Below are 23,011 nucleotides of genomic sequence, written 5' to 3'. Positions count from 1 at the left end.
AGAGATGCTGTATGATACTAGCAGCCATTGATCCCTGTCCTTCTTCCTCCACCTGTTGTAAGGGAGACATTCCAACACATCACCTCCAATTTCGAATTGATCAAATGTCTGAAATTGATCACAAGTTCATCTGTCAGGCATATTGGGGTCCATAGGTTCCTGGCAGATTTGCTCAGAGTGATTGAATTGGTCTATAAAAATTGATACGTGTGTGGCAGGCTCACATTAGAGGCTGCCCCTACAAAAGGACATTTTGGATTTTATGTTCTGTCTCCCTATTGGGGTGATTGCCTCAGTTCCTCTCTCAGGGCCAGTGTACACTAAAATCGCAATAGAAATCGTTAGCGATTTGCAATTGCGATTTTATGAAGCGATCTTCAGAGCGATTTTTGAATGAATGAGGGTTTTTGCTCATTCATTCAACAGTGTTCTCCCCAGAATTTTTTTCCAGCCGGGTGGCATGAAAAAGTAGCCGGGTGGGGCGAGATGAGAATGCAGGGTCAGTGCTTCTGTGAGCAACTCTGCTTACAGCATAGGAGGAGGTGAGCCGATGACAGCCGGGTGGTCACCAAAACTAGCCGGGTGGAGCATCCGTCTAAAAGAGCCTGGGGAGAACACTGTTCAAGCTGAATCGCTCAAAAAATGCTACATGCAGTGTGTCTGTGATTTTACAAAAATCACAACGCTGCTGTGGGAACACACTCATAGGGTTTCAGTAGCCAAACTCTTTTCAAAGCACTGGCAATCTGAAAAGTGCTCAGAAGCGCTCTTGGTGTGCACCAGCCCTCTGTCAGAACAAAACTGTGCTTTGATCTGATCTACATTCTCCCCTACCAATACATTCTCCGTATGCTTTGTATGACTAATTCACACCAGTCTGGTAGCTGCATCTCTCTGCGTCTTTCTGGTGAAATCTACTGTGGAAAACATGAAAGCTGAAATCCGGATGTGGAATATCAGGAATTTGTAGCTTAAAGTGTGCCAGAGACGAATAACATACAAGATTTATTCATACCTGGGGCTTCCTCCAGCCCCATCCGCACCGATCGTTCCCACGTCGCTGTCCTCGTCCTTCTTCTACACCGTGTCCCATAGCTTCCGCCGGTTGGGTCTAAGCAAGCGCAGATGCGCAGGCACATGTGTAAGGCAGGGGCCGGCGGAGGGAGTCACTGCGCATGCAAAAAACTGGCTGTGTCTGACTGACGTTACGTGACCCGGTGCAGAGGATGGAGAAGGCTGAGGATGGCGGCGTGGGAGCGATTCATTTGGATGGGGCTGGAAGAATCCCCAGGCACGTATAAATCTTGTATAGTTATGTCTCTGATTCCCCTTTAAATCTTCAAAACTGTAAGGAATTGACTAGGAAAAGTTCAAGTACCCCTTTCCGATATCTTACAGAATTTAGAAGCTTAGCTTGTAGGCCATGTCATGAACGTTTCAGTACCTTGCATTTTCACATGGGCAGAAACCAAAGATACTGTGCATCATTACACAGGGTTTCACAAAATTATAACAGAACGAACCCTTTCATTTTAATTCTTTCCTGCCTGGGGTACCCATACTGTGTGGTGAGAAGCTAGGCCATCGGAGATACAAGGAGTGACTTGTGGCAGTTAGGGCTGAGACACACCAGAAAAGCTCCCTAAATGATAGAGGTTTCAAGAGCTCTTCCCAATGTAATGCTATGGGTGTTTTTTTTTTTTTTTTTTTACAAAACCTCATCACTCAAGTGTGCATAGACACATAGGATAACATTAGCAGAAGGTTTCAAAAACTCAAAACGCTCAGAAAAACTTCTCTGGTGTGCACCAGGCCTCACGCAGTGCTTGATCTAACAACACAGCCAGGGGATGCCTGCCTGTGTGTATGTATGTGTGTATATATATATATATATATATATATATATATATATATATATATATATATATATATATATATATATATATATATATATATATATATATATATATATATATATATATATATATATATATATATATATATATATATATATATATATATATATATATATATATATATATATATATATATAATTTTTTTTTTTTTTTTTTTTTTGACAGATTTGCTGTCTTCTGACAATTACATGGTTATATGTAAAGTACAATCCAGATTGACAGATGTTACAAACTCACAAATGCCACAGAGCAGTTTGCAGAAAATGCATTTGTGAGTCTCTGAACAATGGTACAATTATTATCGGGATTCTGTGCAAGTGGAGGGGCCCCCTTCATTAAAGGGAGTTGTTCATCATGTATAAAGCAGAGAAATAGATTCACACATGCTTTCTATGCTGAAAGGATGGTAGTTTTGGTGGCATTTCCTTGCACAGTACTGTGTGTGTGGTCTGGGCTGCCTCACTGAATCACACTACAGCAGAGGAAACCAGGAGCAGGCTACATTGTGTAACTGGGGCTGCCTGTGACAGGCACCTGCTGTAATGTGCATTCTTTTTTTATTTAAAGAGGAACTTTAACCAAGGACTGAACTTCATTCCATTTGGAAGCTGATACCCCCTTTCCCACCAGAAATATTTTTTTCAAATAGATAATCAGGGTGGTCTTTATGGCTGATATTGTAGTGAAACCCCTCCCAAAGTGTGGTGTCATAACCATGGTCCTGACAGTTTGCTGTCTGTGAACCTCATTGCATTGTGGGAAACACTGGCTTTTTTCAACTGCAAAGCAAGCGATCTCTCTCTGTGCATAGAATTCTCAGTAATGAACATTCCATACAGATCGCATGGCAGAAGTAAAGATGTCACCACCATGTGATAAATGTCAGAATGTAAATCTGGGAGAGGAAAGATTTTACAATGGGTAAACACTGACTAAATAATATATAAATGAATATTGTAAACAATAAGCAATTTTATTATGCTATTTTCACTACAGTTCCTCTTTAAAGAGTTGTTTTGCTTTTTGTGCAATCTCACGTGCAAATCATTTCTCCAAAGAATTCCTGTATAGCTCTGTTCTTATTTAAATTAAAATGTAATTATTGATTTATGATGTAGTTGGCAGCTGATATGCGCATAAAGTGTAATAGTAAAACTCTTTCTGGCAGCACATTACGCCCGGGGAGTCACCTTAATGCAGGAATCCTTGTCAAGGCTGGCAAAGCATCTCGTTACTCCTGTGTTTAAAATGCTGCTAACATGCACTAGTGGTGGTCAGGGCTGTAGAGTCAGAGTCGAGGAGTTGGAACAATTTGGGGTATCTGGAGTCGGAGTCTGAGACGGTGTTTTCAATAAACTGAGAAGTCAGATGATTTTTGTACCAACTCCACCAGGGCGGTAAGAATTAGACAAAGCCCCATACACACACTCAACAAAAGTATTTTCAATGCACAATCATCAAACAACATTTGTTGTTGAAACAAACCAAAAAAGTTGTTTGCTATTGGTCAAACAACTGATAAGATGCAGCTCAATTTAATCCAACTGTTGGATCGACTCAAGCTGCGTCTTATCCGTTGTTTACACAATAGCAAACTACTTTATTGGTTTGTTTCAACAACAAAAGTTTTTTTTTTTTTTTTTTGATAATTGTGATTTAAAAGACTTTTGAGCATGTGTATGAGCCTAAGGCTACTTGCACACCAAGACGTTGCATTAGGTGCTACGTTAAGGTCGCATAACGTGCACCTAACGCAACGCATGGTGGTGATGGCAGAGGACGGTAGAGTGAGCCGCGTTAGGCGGCTCTATCCACATAAGGTCTTCCAGAGTGGCGCTGATTGGCCGGCGGGACCACGTGATGCGGAGCGAGACACTCCGCATCACGTGGTCCCGCCGGCCAATCAGCGGCCGCCAGTGCAGTGGATATTAAGTAGCCATGTGCGCGGCTACTGTAGCAGCATCTCCCTGCCTCCTCTCACCCCCCACTGCGCATGTGCAAACAGTCTAACGCGGCTATAGCCGCTCTAACGCCGTAGCATGCTGCACTTTGCGGAGAACGTGCAGTGTTACATGTAACGCAAAGTGGGCTGTGTGAACAGCCCACTTGTGTTACATTGCTGTGCGTTGGGGGAGCGTTACAGTACGTCTTAGTGTGTAAGCAGCCTAAAGGCGCAGGTGGGTGTGACAACCCGTCGTTTGCAGGAATCAGGCGTGTGTATACGCCTTTAAGCACCATACACACGCTCAACAGCGGTCTTTTTGTAGCGCAATTATCACACAACAGTTGGATTGACGTCTTATTAGTTTTGTGAACAATCGCAAGCAACTTTTTTTTGGTTGTTTCAACTTGTTTCACAAAAAAGTTGTTTGATAAGTGTGCTGCATAAAAGACCACTGTTGAGCGTGTGTATGGGGCTTTAAGGGGTTGGAACAATTTTGGGTACCTGGAGTCGGAAGTTTCAGATGATTTTTGTACTGACTCGGACTCCACAGCCCTGGTGGTGGAGCTGCCAGTCACTCTGCCCACCAGTGACCATTCATTTTATGTTGCCTATGTATGGGCAGCTTTGTGTCAGCTGAGTGTCATCATGGAGGGAATCACCATTGTGTTATGGCCATAAATGCCTGTACACACGTATGAAATTAATTGAATGAATTGTTTCATATGGCTTTTCCTGTGTACAAAATATGCTATTAGCATGTTCTGCTTTGTGTATAGAGGATCGGGGAGGGCAGTCAGCAGCGAGGTACGAGCACATGCAGTGGACAATAACAGTAATTGGTTGACCTTGTTTTCAAGAGTGCTTCATTTCTAAAGGCTCATACACACTGAGGGATTTCGGTCACCTGGCAGGGATCGGTCCTGATCCGACTGTGCAGATGTGTCACTAGCTTCCAAGGTAGCGGCGGGTCTGTTGCTTGGGAAATGGGGGGCGGGGGGGAGTTAGAAGGAGAGAACAAAGTGTTTGCTGTTAGTTCGCCGTCGGACCACTAAGGTTCATGCATGCCGGATCTTAAGCTGTCATTGGGTGGCCAGTGTTCACACGCTGGATTCACTCTCTGTTCTCAATGAGACTGCTTGATGGCTGAGTTCAATCCAGCATGTGGATGTAGCTTAAAGAGAGACTCCGACCAAGAATTGAACTTTATCCCAATCAGTAGCTGATACCCCCTTTTACATAAGAAATCTATTCCTTTTCACAAACAGACCATCAGGGGTCGCTGTATGACTCATATTGTGGTGAAACCCCTCCCACAAGAAGCTCTGAGTACCGAGGTACTTTTGGCAGTTTCCTGTCTTTGAGGCAGGAGTCACACTTGTCTGCTTTCATGCGCGTTTTCTGCACAGAAAAACTGTTTTCAACTGAGAACTCATGTTAATCAATGAGCTAGGTCACACTTGAATGCAGATTTCGCAAGCAGAAAAAAAACTGACATCTTGCGCAATTTGTCAGTTTTCTCTATACATTACATTAGCTGTTGTAAGGTAGAGGTCACACTTGTCTTTCAGTTTTCTAAAAAGTGTAGAAACTGAAAGACAAATGTGACCCCTGCCTTGTTGGATTGTGGGAAATAGCTGTTTACAGCTGTTTCCAACTGCCAAAACAGCATGCAGCAGCTACATCACCTGCCAACAGTAAAAACGTCACCATGTAATAAATGTCAGAATATAAATCGGGGATTTAAAATATTTTACAATGGGCAAACACTGACTAAATCATTTATACATAATTATTGTAAAAATGAAGCACTTCTTCTTTTTATTACATTATTTTCACTGGAGTTCCTCTTTAAGGAGCTTGATGGTGCCGATGATACTGCAGGGACGAGTTTACTATAGAGGTGTCACCCTGCTGTACCGGAGTAACCTGTACTAATGCTATGGGGAGACGGGGAGAGATTCGAAACGCTTTTAGCATAGACTAAACGAGACATCGGCAGCCGGCCGTGGGAACTAGCCCTAAGGCCCCTTTTACACTTAATCAGTTGCTTTCAGTTATAATTTAAAGAAGACTGGTTTACAAGGTATTGCCCATGTTTTTCTATGGCTCAGTTCCCACTATACGCGTTTTAACTGAAAGTTTTTTTCACAATGCGCTTCTATGGTAAAACCGCATACCAACGCACACTAACGCATGCCAATGGACCCTAACTGCAACGTTTTAGGATCCCAAAACAGGAACCATTTTTATTTTTTCTAGACCTGGTGAAGAAGTCGCATTGAAAAATGAAATGAAAAGGAATTCCTGTTAGGAAATAGATCATGTTCTGTACTCCTCCTTTCTTTCGTTGCTTGGTGAAACAATAGTGTCCAGTCTGGTTTCTGTGAGCAATGATATAATCTTGCATAGTTCATACACAGCGAGGTCACTGCAGAGCGGTGCCAACATTTCTCTTGTGCATCAGCCTTAGCAGAGTAAGTAATGCCAACCTGATACCGGGAGGGTTTTAGTGTTCCTTCTTTAAAGGTGCCTTTGAACAGAACGGTGTATGGAAACCGCAGCCATTAAAGTGTATTGACTGTAGCCCATCTGCCCATGTGTTGTGTAGTAAATTGGAGCCGAGAGCCGCCTCACACGTAACTTGGGCCGCTGCAGATGTGATCGCTGGCTGTACTGTTTGTTCTGCTAGGACTGCCTTTTGTGTTTGCTGTAGATGCCTGGTAATCTGCGTTCTGAAATGACAAATATTCATGCAGCTAATTCCTTCACAGTCACCACTAATGACAGATGATTTCATCCCTGCATCTGCGTGTAATTAGCTGCTTCCTTCACGAATGTACAATGATTGAAAACATGACTGACACAGACGGGCGGTATTTCCACATTGCGGACTGAAGCAGAGTTTATAATAATCATACGTGGGAACTTTGCAGCAAGATTGATTGACACCTTGATGAGGCTGCTGATGTCGCAGCACATAGTTGTACTTGTCTGTCACTCGCATTCTCGTGTGTTGTTACATGTGAGCAGGTGTGTAAGCAAGTTCACCATTCATCAGGCTGACAGTTATTAATTCATGAACTTGCTATGTGGTTCCTGTAACTCACAGAACTGAGATAATATTGCATTCAATGTGACCAGGCTAGAAAACATGGAGTTGTAGTTGGTGGTCTCATAAACTGAGGAGTCTGAATTGGATTTAAAGGCAATCGGAAGTGGAAATAAACTTGTGATATAAGGAATTGTATGTGTAGTACAGCTTAGAAACAGAACCTTTGTTAGCAAAGAAAATGTTTCCAGTACAAGAAGTTAGTGAGCCCTCTTACTGCTCCCTTGTTTGTAACATGTGTGCCTCCGTTCCCCTGTTCTAGACCCAACCCCAGCGTCCACTATGGATATACTGTGCCGCGCATGCACAGTATTTCCTTCCTTCTCCCCCTCTGCCCGTAGCTACGTCATCGCTAGACACACCCATCTGGCGATGACGCAGGGGGAGAAGGAAGGACATACTGCACATCCATGGCGCAGTATTTCCGTAGTGGACGCTGGTGTCGGGAGCCACTAACTGGGTCTAGAACAGGGGAACGGAGGCACACATGTTACAAACAAGGGAGCGGTAAGTGAGGGCTCACACCCTCCTGACAGCATACCATGTCTTTTTCATATTGTGGCTTGGGCTCTGCTATCCTTTAAGAAACTTCAGTTGTTATCTATACAAAAGAGCTTCTCTGAGCTCTCCGACCCAAGTCGGCCTGAAGTCGACCTTAAACCTTTAAGGGACTCGGAGCCCTAAAATTAAAAAGATTTTATACATTCCCGGGGCTTCCTCCAGCCCCATCTGCTCCGATCGCTCCCACGCCGCTGTCATGCACTGTCTGCAGCTTCGGGAACTGGGTCCCGCCACTGACGTCGGTTGCAGCCAGCTACGCAGGAGAAGTGCGCCCTCTACATATCTCTCCAGCAGCTGCTGGAGCGATATGTATAGGGCGCACTTCTCTTACGTCAGACTGGCTCCGACTGACGGAAGTGCGGGAACCCCGTTCCCGAAGCTGCAGACAGCGGAGGACAGCAGCGCGGGAGTTTTCGAAGTGTATGGGGCTGGAGGAAGCCCCAGGAATGTATAAAATCTTTTTAATTTTAGAGCTCTGGTACACTTTAAACATAAAAAAAACTGTGAAAACTGCTTCAGATAAGAATTTACTGCAGGGGAGTTTAAAGGATAACCGAAGTAACATGTGACATGAGATAGACATGTGTATACAGTGCCTAGCACACAAATAACTATGCTGGGTTCCTTTTTTTTCTTTCTCTGCCTGAAAGAGTTAAATAGGTATGTAAGTGGCTGACTCTGTCCTGACTCAGACAGGAAGTGACTACAGTAAAATTTCCCTTTTTACCTCTTTCTTGCTTTCAGAAGCCATTTTCTGCTAGGAAAGTGTTTTATAGTTTGAATTTATTATCAGTGAGGGTCACACTGTAGTCATTTTCTGTCTGAGTCAGCCACTTACATACCTGATATTTAACTCTTTCAGGCAGAGAAAGAAAAAAAGGAACACAGCATAGTTATTTGTGTGCTAGGCACTGTACATACTCATGTCTGTCTCATCATGTCACACGTCACTTCGGGTATCCTTTAATGCTAGGTATACACAATGCAATTTTCTGACAGATTTACTGTCAGGTCGACTATTTCCAAATTGTCTGATCTGATTTCCGATCGATTTCTACTCACTTCTAGAAAAAAACGATCGTAAATCAGATTGGTCGTATTGGAAATAATCAATCTGATAGCAAATCTGTCAGAAAAATAGCATTGTGTGTACCATTAGCTCTGCTCTGTTTCAAAGTTTAAAATACAGAATGTGTGTTGTAATTGCAAATATAACAGAATGACGCAATGTTATGAAAAAACTATATATCTGAAAATATAAATGATTTTTCTTTTCCTTTGCTACTAATAATCTATTAGAAAAAAAGGAGCACCAGTGCACTGCTCACTCAGACTGGGACAGTGCTGGAACTAGGACAGTGCTGGAACCAGGATGGCCAAATCCAAAAATCTGTAGCAAAAGGAAAGGGGTCCGCACATGTCCTAAAATGAATCCTTTTATTATGGACGTATCCAAGATCAAAAACACCTAATCACGCATCTGCAGCTGACATGTTTCAGACCTACTGGTCCTTAATCATAGCTGAAGTAAAAGTGACACATAGTACCCATATATACCCACCCCCTGTGAAGGGGCGGGCCCAATGTCCGGGCATACGCCCTCAAACTTCACAGATGGGAGGGGATATTAACAAAAAAGGTGTTTTTGATTTTGGATACGTCCATAATAAAGGATTCATTTTAGGACATGTGCGGACCCCTTTCCTTTTGCTAATAATCTATTAGTTAGCCGCACTACACATATGATGCATAATAGCATACGGTTTTTTTTTCACTTCAGTGTCACTAAATTATTTTTGTATTAACTCCTCAGCGCTGCAGTCTATATTATTCACTACTCGAGCACAACTTCACCTGAAGTATCGATTGCAAACATTGCTGGGCTGGTCAGCAGGTGGTGGGCTGTTTCTAGGTTCTTCCTGCTCATCTGCTTGTTATAGCTTTAAGTCTATGGCTTCTTTTAAAGCAAACCTGAATGCATATTGCCCAAATCACATGACTTAAAGCAAACTTCCTGTCCACGATGAAGTCTCAGGGACAGGAAGTGAGAGGATATCTGTCCATCAGGAACCCTGATAGCAATACAACGCCAACAGCGGTTCTCTCTGTAAAACACTAAGGCCTAGGACCCAGAAGAGCGCTTTGAGCAGTGATGTAGGCTTTCTAGGAATTGCTGGTGATTCCAAAAATCGCTATGCCAATGAAAGTGGATGGAGATGAGCCCACTGGAGCAATAGCGATTTGGCCAAATCGCAATCACTCTGCCTGCACCATTTAGCTAGCGATTGCTATTCAAAGTGTACCCGAGGCGATGCAGGGGAGGCAGATACAGAGACATGTTCCCTGCTCCATGACATGCCTCTATGTCCCCTATGACCCTCTCTTATCCCCTCCCTGCACCGTGCCGTCACCCCTCAAAATTGGCGACAAGCTGCTTGTCTGAAGTTTTGAGGGGAAGGGGCGTCCCTTGCAGGAGAGGCACGCCTGCAAACCGCCCAGTCTGGTGTTAGGAACACCTCTTCCCCTACTCTGATCGGGCAACTCTTTCTCCTCCCTGCTCTGTGTTAAGACACACAGAGCCAGAGTTGCAGCGCCGTGACCCCAGGGGTGGAAGCCATGTTTTTTTTTTTTTATATTAAAAGTCAGCCATTGTGGGATGTGGGAGCAGTGGTAATTGATGCTACCTGATCCGGCTTCCAAAACTTAATCGATGGGAAATTACCCAAAAATTTGTAACGCAAAATCGCTAGGCAATTGCGTTTGCATTTTGCAATCTGACTTTGAAGCAGCCTTAAATGTTTGGGCTTAAAGGGAACCTAAACTCAAAAAAACCCCATGAGTTTTACTTACCTGGGGCATCTACCAGCCCCATGCAGCCATCCTGTGCCCTCGCAGTCACTCATGGCTCCTCCAGTCCCCCGCTGCCAGCTAGTTTCGTTTTTGCCGACTGGGAGTCGGCCGACCGCCATGCGTACCTTTTTACGCATTCCCGCTGGTGCAGAAAGCTATCGCGGACATTAACAAGTACATTTTTTACGCGTCACAGGTGTCTTGCGTACATTTTTACACATTGCACCCGTAACGCGTAAAAATGTACTTGCTAATGTCCGCGATAGTTTTCTGCACCAGCGGGAATTTGTAAAAAGGTACGCATGGCGGCCGGCCGACTCCCAGTTGGCAAAAACGAAACTAGCTGGCAGCGGGGGACTGGAGGAGCCATGAGTGACTGCGAGGGTACAGGATGGCTGCAGGGGGCTGGTAGATGCCCCAGGTAAGTGAAACTCATGTTTGTTTTTTTTTTGAGTTAAGGTTCCCTTTAAATACACATTCAACTAATTGTGGCACAAAAAGCTCTGGGGGGAGTAGGGTTTTCGGTCACCTGAATCACATCAACTCGCCACAAACTGACACTGAATAGAATACTTCGCAAGTGCTAATAGGAGTGTGGAGTCTGATGTTCTACCTCAGCTGACACTTATCTGCTGGCTTATCTCTGTGACACACAGATAGGTTTCCTGATGAGGCAGCCTGCTTTGCTCAAGTGTCCCCTTTCGATTTTTAAATGACATTCTGGGATTTTGTATGTTTGTGGTATATTAATCTTTTTGCAGCCTGCAGGCGTCTCTCTGTAATGCAGTCAGCTCCATTCCTCAGACGTATTAAGCAATTTTCTGTCATAGATTTCTCGGAAATTGTTCCTGAGAGAAATCTATTCTCGTTAATTAAAAGCTGAATTGAATGTGTAACCCCACTTAAATATAAACTGTTAGTTCCAGCAGTGACTGCATGGTGTGGAGATGACTTTGGGTGCATCTGTTTCATGTTAGGAATCGCGGCAGTGTGGTGTTGGCATGGAAAGCAGAAATGGCTTGTGCACTGTGACTACATTTGTGCAGACTTACTAGCAGTGTGTGCGGAATGGTTGCTGTGTAGTGGCCAAGATGGGTTCATATGGGAATCGGATTTACCTACATGTGTTTGGACCTCAAGGGTTTCTGGGCGACACCCCCCCCCCCCCCACCCCCTGATTATGCATGCATCTAGCAGACTGGCTGAAAGCCCAGCTGCAGCCGAAAATCTTTTCTTAGTGTTACTGTATGCATGTTGGATTATTATGGCTCTGTACAAATTAACAAGCTGACACATCATTGCATTCCAGCGGTTCTGGAGGTGTGTTTATTTTCTAAGGACAACAATGGTTAATTTGCATATTTTCAGCAGTGATGCACTGGGAGACATCTCAAGCTCACTCCAACCTGGATTATCGCAAATTCTTTCTGTTCTAAGAAAGCAAACTTTTGTTTTTCTTAGTGTAGGAAAGGGTAAAGCTGTGTACAATCACTAGATCAGGCCTGGGCAAACTACGGCCTGGAGGTGCTATGAGGGCAGCCTGTCGTTAGAGGGACGCATTCTGCTCCTCTCCCATTCTCCAACCTGCCGTTCATGAAAAAATATGTGCAGCACACGACACGTGCAAGAATTAACACAACCAATTGCTCGTTCCAGCTGCGATCTCACTCAGCCCCACACAACATCGCAAAGGCTGAGTGTGCCTGAGTGAACTTTTGAACTTTATAAAAATGTTAATATCTCAAAAACTATAAAATATAGAAAGATGATTTTTGCAGTATAACTGAGCACATGCACAGCACTACCCACCCATACCAGTTTCATGTCTGTAGGTTGTTGTATGGGGGCTGGGTGATGGTATTGTTTTGGAAATAAGTGCTACAAACCTAGCACTAACCAATCATGATGGAATTTTGATTTGTGCTGATTGTAGGGGGGGGGGGGGGGGGACAACTTCACGAAGCCTGCCTGGGCGGTACTCTTGGCTCTATGTGTGCCTGGGACGGCATGGTGTCCTAAAGGCTGACACTCTTCTTGCCTTGCAGTGCTTGGCTCCCAGATTTTGAATTTCGGCCTGGAGTATGTATGTTCTTCCCTTGTAAGTTTCCTCTGGGCATCCTGGTTGTCTTTCACTCTTGCAGCTGCCTACCGATAAGTTAATTGGTTCCCCACTAGAAATGAGCCTGTGACTGTGAAAGGGATGTTAGACTGTGGTGAAGATTAAGCTACACACATACACATAGTTTAGTGATTCATAGCTCTGTACACACTGCTGACTATGAACTATTTGCCAAAGTGATCCGTCATGACGGTCGGTCTAAACTCAAGGGAATCATAGTGGTTTGTTCATTTAAACCGTTGGTTGAGCCTTCATTCACTGCATGATATTTAAAGGATGAGTCATTCATCGTTCATTTTGGATGATTTTTGCCCTGTGATTGTACAAGCTTTTAGATGGCCTGCTCCTCTGAAGGACAGTCAGTGACACCTGTGCGTACGAGCCTTTAGATGGGTTACTCCTCTAGACAGTCAGTAACCCCTGTGTGTATGAGCCTTTAGATGGTCTGCTCCTCTGAAGGACAGTCAGTAACCCCTGTATGTACGAGCCTTTAGATGGTCTGCTCCTCTGAAGGACAGTCAGTGACCCCTGTGTGTACGAGCCTTTAGATGGTCTACTCCTCTGAAGGACAGTCATTGACCCGTGTGTACGAGCCTTTAGATAGGCTAATTCTCTGAAGGACAGTCAGTGACCCCTGTGCGTATGAACCTTTAGATGGTCTAATAAGGGTATAAGAGGCGCCCTGGTGTCGTATAAAAGCATCTAAATACAGTTTAAAACAAAAAATGAATTTGAGGTAGCTTACCTCAATGACAAAAAAATTTGTACTGACAAAGGTTTTTATTAGCAGAACATGCAATGTGTTTCGCGGGTCAGAGCCCGCTTCCTCAGGCCAATAACAGTGCCAGACTAACTGGAAGATTCAACAAAGGGAGTCATACTTTAGATGGTCTACTCCTCTGAAGGACAGTCAGTGAAGTGACCACTGTGTGTACGAGCCTTTAGATGGGCTACTCCTCTGAAGGACAGTCAGTAACCCCTGTGTGTACGAGCCTTTAGATGGGCTACTTCTCTGAAGGACAGTCAGTAACCCCTGTGTGTACGAGCCTTTAGATGGGCTACTTCTCTGAAGGACAGTCAGTAACCCCTGTGTGTACGAGTCTTTAGATGGGCTACTTCTCTGAAGGACAGTCAGTAACCCCTGTGTGTACGAGCCTCGCATGACTCTGATACTTCCTCCTTTCGGCTTTGGAAGAAGTGCAAGTAAGTGAACTCCCCCTGACCCTGTCCGCTGGCTCAGTGCTGAAAGGTGGTGTTCACATGAAGGCAAACAATGTTCTCAATTCAAACACCAACACAAATCTACTTCTGTAGGCCACACTTCAATACTGCAGTCCTGGATTGGAGCACTTGATAAGGTATGGGGCTGAAACATTGTGGCCTTACTATGTGCTTGGCAGCAGCAAAGACTGATTTATTGATGGTAAAACTATGACCTGCATTATTTTTTGGCACATACATACCCTTGCCCCATTACAGGGCAGAGAATACCAGGCTCGCTCAGAATCATTTCTGTGGAAAACAAAAGTTTGCCTTCTTAAAACAGAAGATATTTACAATGATTCGGGTTGGGATGAGCTCTGGGATGTCTCCCAGTGCATCACTGCTGAATATGCAAATCAACCATTGTTATCCCTGTGAGTTAAACACACCTCCAGATCCGCTGAAATGCAATGTGTCAGCTTGTTAAAGGGAACCTAAACTGAGAGGGATATGGCTGTTTCCTTTTAAACAATACCAGTTGCCTGGCAGTCCTGCTGATCTCTTTGGCTGCCGTGGTGGCTGAATCACAGACCTGAGACAAGCCTGCAGCTAATCCAGTCTGACTTCAATCAGAGCACCGGATCTGCATGCTTGTTGAGGGGCTGTGACTGAAAGTATTAGAGACACAGGATCAGCAGGAGAGTCAGGCAACTGGTATTTTTTAAAAGGAAAAATCCATATCCCTCTCAGATTAGGTTCCATTTAAATATACTCCTAGGAGTTCTTTCACCATGAGCTTGCTGAGTACTCTGTAAATCGTTTCTGTACAATCCTTGTAGGTGTGGCACATGGAAAAGTTTGGACACCCTTACTCTTGCCCAATGACAGATCAGAGACCTGACCCTAATAATTTCATTGCTATTAAGATTTGCCACATTTTGACAAACGCAAAGCTTAGTAAGTTTTCTGATCCTCCAAGCTTTGGACTGTCCAATAACCATGGGCTCGTTTAAAGAGGAGCTGTTAGGTATAAGGTCTCAGAGAAAAAAAACACATATATCAGTAGCTAAATATTGGCTGTACTTACATTACATATGCATTTCACTGTCCACGTTTGGATTTCACAGAATTGTTATATAGTATTTGCAGAGAATGGTGCTCCTGACAACTCATGGCAGGTTCCATGTTTGTCTGTCTCCTATGAAGCCAAATGTGTCGTCATGTCCTCCCTGCTTCCTAATGATTCCACTCAGAAATAATACAACACTACTGTGCAGTGAATATTAATTAGCCATGTGGCTAGGAACAATAGCGGACTCATGCAGTATACTCTGCCCAGAGATTTTTCAGTGCTGGCTGTTGTAACATGAGACTGTAACTTCTCACTAGCAGCCGAGGGGAGGACCCAAGCAGCCCCAGAATGCTTTGCAGTATGCTATGCGGCCTGTCGTCCTTTTAAGAGCTTGGGAATACAGAGCCTTGCTGTCAGCACACATCAAAAGTAAGAGAGATTTTTAACTTCAGTATTGCCTTTTTGGCTTCCTTCTAAACTGTTTAACACAGAAGAATAGAGGTTTAAATTAGCTTTTGCAGCCTGACAGTTACTCTTTAAGAACACTCTCTAAATACATACAGGGTGCATTTCTCTGTTTATCTTCTGTCCTGTGCAAGAGTTCAGGTCCACTTTCAGTACCATTTCAGTACCACACAAGCGGACGGGATCAGGGAGAGCCCACTTCTTGCTTATTGCATGTCACGCGGATGCTTCTTCTTTCAGGCTTTGGAAGAAGGAACCATTGGAGTCTTGTGAAGCACAAGTAGTAAACTGACCCAGTCCTCTTGTTTGGTACTGAAGTGTCGGGTTCAGCATCACCCTTTAGTCTCTTTATGATTTGGGAATGCTGTGTTTCTGATCTGCCCAGATGCATTTGCACAGCATAGCAGGACTGATTTCACGTTGCTGATACTGAGATAGATTTGTGATTTTTACCCATTTAGTTTACATGTTAGAGTGGGAGGGTCATAGAATGAGTGGTTATAGCAGGCGGATTCTCACCCGCCCAGAGTTTGTTGAGTGGGTCAGTAAAAGAGACCTTGGATTTTACAATAGAGGAATACAAAGAGACTGAATAGCGCAAGCTCTCATTGCTAGGCTTTGTTCCAGCATCTCGTTGTTTCATAAATTCTTATCAGTACTAATAAACACAAGGCCATGTGTAGGAATGCACATAATTCTGAAAGCACATCTCCATTCTGTATCTCCGGGAGATAACTCGTCCCTTTTATGAGGGAATAGTCGCTTGCTGTTTTCCAATAAACATTATTGATGATATAAAGGCTCACATTTTGCTTCCTAAAGATAAGTGATATGGACTGACTCCAAGACTAGCTGGAGGTAGCTTTTACTTCCTAGATATTTATATAAGAGTTATAATGCAGTGATTTTATGGATATAAGGAGTTTACTTACTGTGGTTTTTTTTTTTTTTTTCTTCTGCTCGACAAGATTTACTTACCTAGGAGGACTTCCTCCAACCCCTAGAAGCCTATGTGTTCCTTGCTGCAGCTCTGCTTTCAGCCATTGTCCTGGGGTCCCCACCATAACGGCCACTATCCTAGTCAGGTCAGCGGCTTCTGCGCCTGCACAGAATGCTCCCAGCTATAGGAGCATGACTGCGAGCATTGCAGCCGCGTGCATGCACAGAAGCCGCCCACCTAGCTGTTATGGAGGGGACCCCAGGAGCATACCTATGAATTGAACGCCGGGAGACTTGGGCGCAGGATAAAGCTGATCTATGGCTAACCCTGCTCCTGCACAAGTCCCGGTGGCTATAATTACTATTCCCCTTCCAAGTCCACGTGGATGGTGGGGAATGATGTAATTCAGCTTCCAGCTATTGCTGGCAGCCGAATTACAGTGTTTTAAAAGTAACTTCAGCTCCATCTTCTGATGGCGCCGAAGTTACTCACTGTGCGCCTCTATAGCTGTAATTCCTATTCCGGTCTATGGTGGCACCAGCTGCAGCCAAATCTCCTGTGCTGGATCTGATGTGCTCGCCCCAGGAGACTGGCTGAGAGCGGAGCTGTGGTGAGGGACACCTAGGCTCCTAGGGGTACAGCACCACCTGAAGTTTGGAGGGAGAACTGCAGTGCTGGATCTCAGGGAGGTGAGTAAGTGCAGGGGCTGCTGCAGCCTTTCTGGTGGCACGATTGTTTCGTGAATTTAGGGTTTAAAAGCATGCAAATAAATTGTACCACTTTTAGACCCTAAAATCTGGAAACCATCATTCTGCCAGGGAGGTTAAAGGGGGAATATGATTGCATGCAAAAATTATACAAATTGCATGCAGCCATTTATGTATAACCAGGTGTTCCATGTACCTTTTTTAAGTTTGTGCCTGCCCTTTGCTGAGTGCATTTTTGTAAGATTCACTGTTTAAATGTAGCGCATTTTAATGACCGCATTTGATGAAGGTCTTCACAACTGAGACGCCTTGCTTGCTGTTCCTGAGATACAGTGGGATGCGAAAGTTTGGGCAACCTTGTTAATCATTATAATTTTTTTGCATAGATCGTTGGTTGCTGCGATAAAAAATGTCAGTTTACCCTCCTGGCGGTATAAAAAATTCCACCAGGAGGGAGCACAGCAGTTTTTTTTTTAATTTTTAATTTTTTTTATATCATGTAGCGAGCCCAGGGCCATGGCGACAGGGCGGGATGACGTCACCGACGTCGGGACGTCATTGGGAGTCCCGAACCACCCCTCAGCGCTGCCTGGCACTAATTGGTAGTGCCCCAGTATAGCGAGTAAAGTGCCCAGTATAGGTAGGTAGGTACGCCGTACGGGACTCGGGGGCGGATCCAGTGGCAGAAGCAGTGCATATATATGATCCTAATGAGTCGGGCTGCGGAGGGAGGCGAGTCCACTCCGGAGCGGCGCTTCACACACAGCTTCACCAATCGCTGGATAGCGATGGTATGACGGCAGTGGTAGGCGGAGCTGTACTAGAGCATGGAGCTCCGCCTACCGCCTCCGTCATTCCATTGCTATCCAGCGATTGGAGAAGCTGTGTGTGAAGCGCCGCTCCGGACTGGACTCTCCTCCCTCCGCTGCCCAGCTCATTAGCATCATAAATATGCACTGCTTCTTCCACTGGATCCGCCCATCGAGTCCCGTACGGCGTACCTACCTAGAACTGTGTGCCGCTCTGCACTGGACGCGCCTCTCCCGCCCCCGCTCATTTAAAACCGAAAACCGCCGGATACAGACGATCCCCAGATCGTCTTCACAGGAACCGCGGTTTCGGTTTAAAACTGAGAAATCGTGCAGCCCTAGTACAGATTCTCTTTAACCCATTCGCGTTCCGTCGTCTTCACTTGAGAAATGTTCACCTGCCATTCATTAGCCTATAACTTTATCACTACTTATCACAATGAACTGATCTATATCTTGTTTTTTCCGCCACCAATTAGGCTTTCTTTGGGGGGTTTATTTTGCTAAGAGCCACTTTACTGTAAATGCCTTTTTAACAGGAAGAATAAGAAAAAAACTGAAAAAATTCATTATTTCTCAGTTTTCAGCCATTATAGTTTTAAAATAATACATGCCTCCATAATTAAAACTCACGTATTGTATTTGCCCGTATGTCCCGGTTATTACACCGTTAAAATTATGTCCCTATCACAATGTATGGCAACAATATTTTATTTGGAAATAAAGGTGCATTTTTTCAGTTTTGCATCTATCACTATTTACAAGTTTAAAATAAAAAAAAAAATAGAAATATTTCATCTTTACATTGATATTTCATCTTTACATTGATATTTAAAAAGTTTAGACCCTTAGGTAAATACAGGATCTTCTCAAAAAATTAGCATATTGTGATAAAGTTCATTATTTTCTGTAATGTACTGATAAACATTAGACTTTCATATATTTTAGATTCAAATACACACAACTGAAGTAGTTCAAGCCTTTTATTGTTTTAATATTGATGATTTTGGTATACAGCTCATGAAAACCCAAATTTCCTATCTCAAAAAATTAGCATATTTCATCCGACCAATAAAAGAAAAGTGTTTTTAAAACAAAAAAAAGTCAACCTTTAAATAAATATGTTCAGTTATGCACTCAATACTTGTTTGGGAATAGTTTTGCAGAAATGACTGCTTCAATGCGGCGTGGCATGGAGGCAATCAGCCTGTGGCACTGCTCAGGTGTTATGGAGGCCCAGGATGCTTCGATAGCGGCCTTAAGCTCATCCAGAATGTTGGGTCTTGCGTCTCTCAACTTTCTCTTCACAATATCCCACAGATTCTCTATGGGGTTCAGGTCAGGAGAGTTGGCAGGCCAATTGAGCACAGTAATACCATGGTCAGTAAACCATTTACCAGTGGTTTTGGCACTGTGAGCAGGTGCCAGGTCGTGCTGAAAAAATGAAATCTTCATCTCCATAAAGCTTTTCAGCAGATGGAAGCATGAAGTGCTCCAAAATCTCCTGATAGCTAGCTGCAGTGACCCTGCCCTTGATAAAACACAGTGGACCAACACCAGCAGCTGACATGGCACCCCAGACCATCACTGACTGTGGGTACTTGACACTGGACTTCAGGCATTTTGGCATTTCCCTCTCCCCAGTCTTCTTCCAAACTCTGGCACCTTGATTTCCGAATGACATGTAAAAGTTGCTTTCATCCGAAAAAAGTACTTTGGACCACTGAGCAACAGTCCAGTGCTGCTTCTCTGTACCCCAGGTCAGGCGCTTCTGCCGCTGTTTCTGGTTCAAAAGTGGGTTCATGCTTCCATCTGCTGAAAAGCTTACTGGAGATGAAGTTTTCATTGTTCAGCACGACCTGGCACCTGCTCACAGTGCCAAAACCACTGGTAAATGGTTTACTGACCATGGTATTACTGTGCTCAATTGGCCTGCCAACTCTCCTGACCTGAACCCCATAGAGAATATGTGGGATATTGTGAAGAGAAAGTTGAGAGACGCAAGACCCAACATTCTGGATGAGCTTAAAGTGAACCTCCGGACTAAAAATCGACTCAGCAGCACTGAAAAGGCTTGGTGTTTCTTTAACTGTTTCACAGCATCAGAACTTTGTTTCTCTTATACAAGCCTCATTTTTAGCTGCACAGAAGAAAACTGCCCGGGCTTTTTTCCCCTGATGCTGTGCAAAGCATGATGGGATTTCTGATGATGTTGTTCTCGTTCTGCTGTTTTGGTGCAATTTTTTTTTTTTTTTTTACATTTTGAATTTGACATTCAGCTGGGAGGGGTTATCAGGACACAGGACAGTTGGAACTGTGTCTCCTGCTCCCTGTCACCTCCTTTCAACCAAAAAGATGGCTCCCCCCCATGACAAAGATGGCAGCCCCCATGAATCACAAATATTTGCCTGTTCTTTTAAAACAGGGTGGGTAAGAGATTATATTACCTATCTATTCTAATTAACATAACTAATGTAACTTGATGACAGTATGTTTGTTTAGGCTGAAGTTCCCCTTTAAGGCCGCTATCGAAGCATCCTGGGCCTCCATAACACCTGAGCAGTGCCACAGGCTGATTGCCTCCATGCCACGCAGCATTGAAGCACTCATTTCTGCAAAAGTTTTCCTGACCAAGTACTGAGTGCATAACTGAACATAATTATTTGAAGGTTGACTTTTTTGTTTTAAAAACACTTTTCTTTTATTGGTCGGATGAAATATGCTAATTTTTTGAGATAGGAAATTTGGGTTTTCATGAGCTGTATGCCAAAATCATCAATATTAAAACAATAAAAGGCTCGAACTACTTCAGTTGTGTGTATTTGAATCTAAAATATATGAAAGTCAACTGTTTATCAGTACATTACAGAAAATAATGAACTTTATCACAATATGCTAATTTTTTGAGAAGATCCTGTATTTACATTTTTTTTTTTTTTATTGTAATGTTTTTTTGTTTTTTTTTATATTAAACATTTTATTTGGGTATTTTTGGGAGGGTGAGATGTAAACAATAGTTTTATAATGTAAATGTGTCTTGAGTTTTATTTTTTTTACTTTTAGTTGTGGTTTTACTTTTTGGCGACAAGATGGCGGCCATGAGTTTGTTTACATGACGTCACTCTAAGCGTAACATACGCTTAGAGAGACGCATGGAGGAGGTAACAGCCAGAAAAGAGAGGAATCAGTGGAGAGGGGAGAGGAATCAGTGATCGGGCACCATAGCCCGATTCACTGATTGCCTGGCTAACGAACCGCGGGCCGGGAGCACACGTGCACGCGCGCGATCGGCCGCGGAAGCGCGAATGGTTCCTGGACGTAGTTTCTACGTCCAGGAACTAAAATAGGTTAAATACTTTTTCTCATAATTGGATTCACCTGTGTATGTAGGTCAGGGGTCACTGAGCTTACCAAGCCAATTTGAGTTCCATTAATTAGTTCTAAAGGTTTTGGAATCAATAAAATGAGTGTCCAAACTTATGCACCTGCTTAATTTTGTTGAAACAATTATTGGACACTAGGGCTGCACGATTTTAGGGAAAAATTGAAATTGCGATTTTTCTCTCAGGAATTGCAATTTCGATTTTTCCCGGGTTTTTTTTTTTCAAATGCTGGGCGGGGGGGGCGGGGGGGGGGGGGGGGGGGGCGGGGTCCGCTGTCCGCAGTCTGTAATACTTTGCTTCTGGCCCCGCTGTGCCCGGATTGGCCAGAAGCAGTGAATATGCATGAGTGTTAATGAGCGGGGGGGGGGGGGGGGGGGGGGGGGCGAGGATCCACTCCAGCGAGCGGCCGGGCACATCATACAGCATTACCAATCACTGGCTAGCGATGGAATGACGGCAGCGGTAGGCGGAGCTGTATGCTCTGTACAGCTCCGCCTACCACTGCCGTCATTCCATCGCTAGCCAGTGATTGGTAATGCTGCTGTATGTGCCCGGCCGCTCGCTCCAGTGGATCCGCCCCCCCCCCCCGCTCATTAACACTCATACATATTCACTGCTTCTGGCCAATCCGCGCATAGCGGGGCCAGAAGCAAAGTATTACAGACAGCGGACCGGATTGGCCAGAAGCAGTGAATATGTATGAGCATTAATGAGCGCGGGGGCGGATCCACTCGAGCGAGCGGCCGGGCACATACAGCATTACCAATCACTGGCTAGCGATGGAATGACGGCAGCGGTAGGCGGAGCTGTATGCTCTGTACAGCTCCGCCTACCGCTGCCGTCATTCCATCGCTAGCCAGTGATTGGTAATGCTGTATGTGCTCGGCCGCTCGCTGGAGTGGATCCGCCCCCCGCTCATTAAAGGGGAACTTCAGCCTAAACAAACATACTGTCATTAAGTTACATTAGTTATGTTAATTAGAATAGATAGGTAATATAATCTCTTACCCACCCCGTTTTAAAAGAACAGGCAAATGTTTGTGATTCATGGGGGCTGCCATCTTTGTCACGGGGGCAGCCATATTTTTGGTTGAAAGGAGGTGACAGGGAGCAGGAGACACAGTTCCAACTGTCCTGTGTCCTGATTACCCCACCCAGCTGCATGCGCTAGGCTTCAAATGTCAAATTAAAAATGTAAAAAAAAAAAATTTGCACCAAAACAGCAGAACGAGAATAACATCAGAAATCCCATCATGCTTTGCACAGCATTAGGGGAAAAATGCCCGGGCAGTTATTTTCTGTGCAGCTAAAAATGAGGCTTGTATAAGAGAAAAAAAGTTCTGATGCTGTGAAACCGTTAAAGAAACACCAGGCCTTTCCAGTGCTGCTGAGTCAATTTTTAGTCTGGAGGTCACTTTAATACTCATACTTAAACCGAAAAACCGTGCAGCCCTTTTGGACACTTTCTGTAAATCCAATAACCTTAATTTCACTTCTCAAATATCACTGTGTGTCCCCTATATCAGGGGTCCCCAACCTTTTCCGGCCCGGGGACCGCTTTCTGACCAAATTTTTCTCCTTTGGGGGAGGGGTCAGGGGGAGGATGTGGGTGTTGTGCGGCCTAGTGGACAGTGTTGTGCGCAGCGGGTTACGAGGGGGGGGGGGGGTGCGGCAGCATGACTAGTATAGTTGCCGCATTATAGGGAGTTTAGTTGCCCCAGTATGGCTAGTATAGTAGTATAGTTACCCCAGTATAGTGTCCCAGTATAGCTAGTATAGTGCCCAGCATGGCTAGTAAAGTGCCCAGTATAGGTAGGTAGTGGCCCAGTATAACTAGTATAGTGCCCCAGTATGGCTAGTATAGTGCCCCAGCATGGCTAGTATAGTGCCCCAGCATGGCTAGTATAGTGCCCCAGCATGGCTAGTATAGTG

At 44.3% G+C, this 23,011-nt stretch overlaps 1 protein-coding gene across 2 annotated transcripts in view; it reads left to right on the top strand.

Moving 5' to 3' along the window:
• WWP1 (WW domain containing E3 ubiquitin protein ligase 1) overlaps positions 1 to 23,011 on the top strand; it is a 259,846-nt gene that overhangs the window by 32,254 nt on the left and 204,581 nt on the right. Inside the window, exon 1 of one of the 2 annotated variants that reach the window (XM_068237623.1) lies at positions 6,317 to 6,335. The exons of the other annotated variant lie outside the window; for it this stretch is intronic. The gene's annotated coding sequence lies outside the window, so the exon portion shown is untranslated. Of the gene's footprint in view, positions 1 to 6,316; positions 6,336 to 23,011 lie in introns of those variants that run through there. 2 annotated transcript variants of the gene reach the window in all.

This window comes from Hyperolius riggenbachi, chromosome 5, assembly GCF_040937935.1.
Source record: "Hyperolius riggenbachi isolate aHypRig1 chromosome 5, aHypRig1.pri, whole genome shotgun sequence".
Taxonomy (NCBI): domain Eukaryota; kingdom Metazoa; phylum Chordata; class Amphibia; order Anura; family Hyperoliidae; genus Hyperolius; species Hyperolius riggenbachi.
Note: the sequence above shows the minus strand (reverse complement) of the source record. Positions and strands in the feature narration are given on the sequence as shown.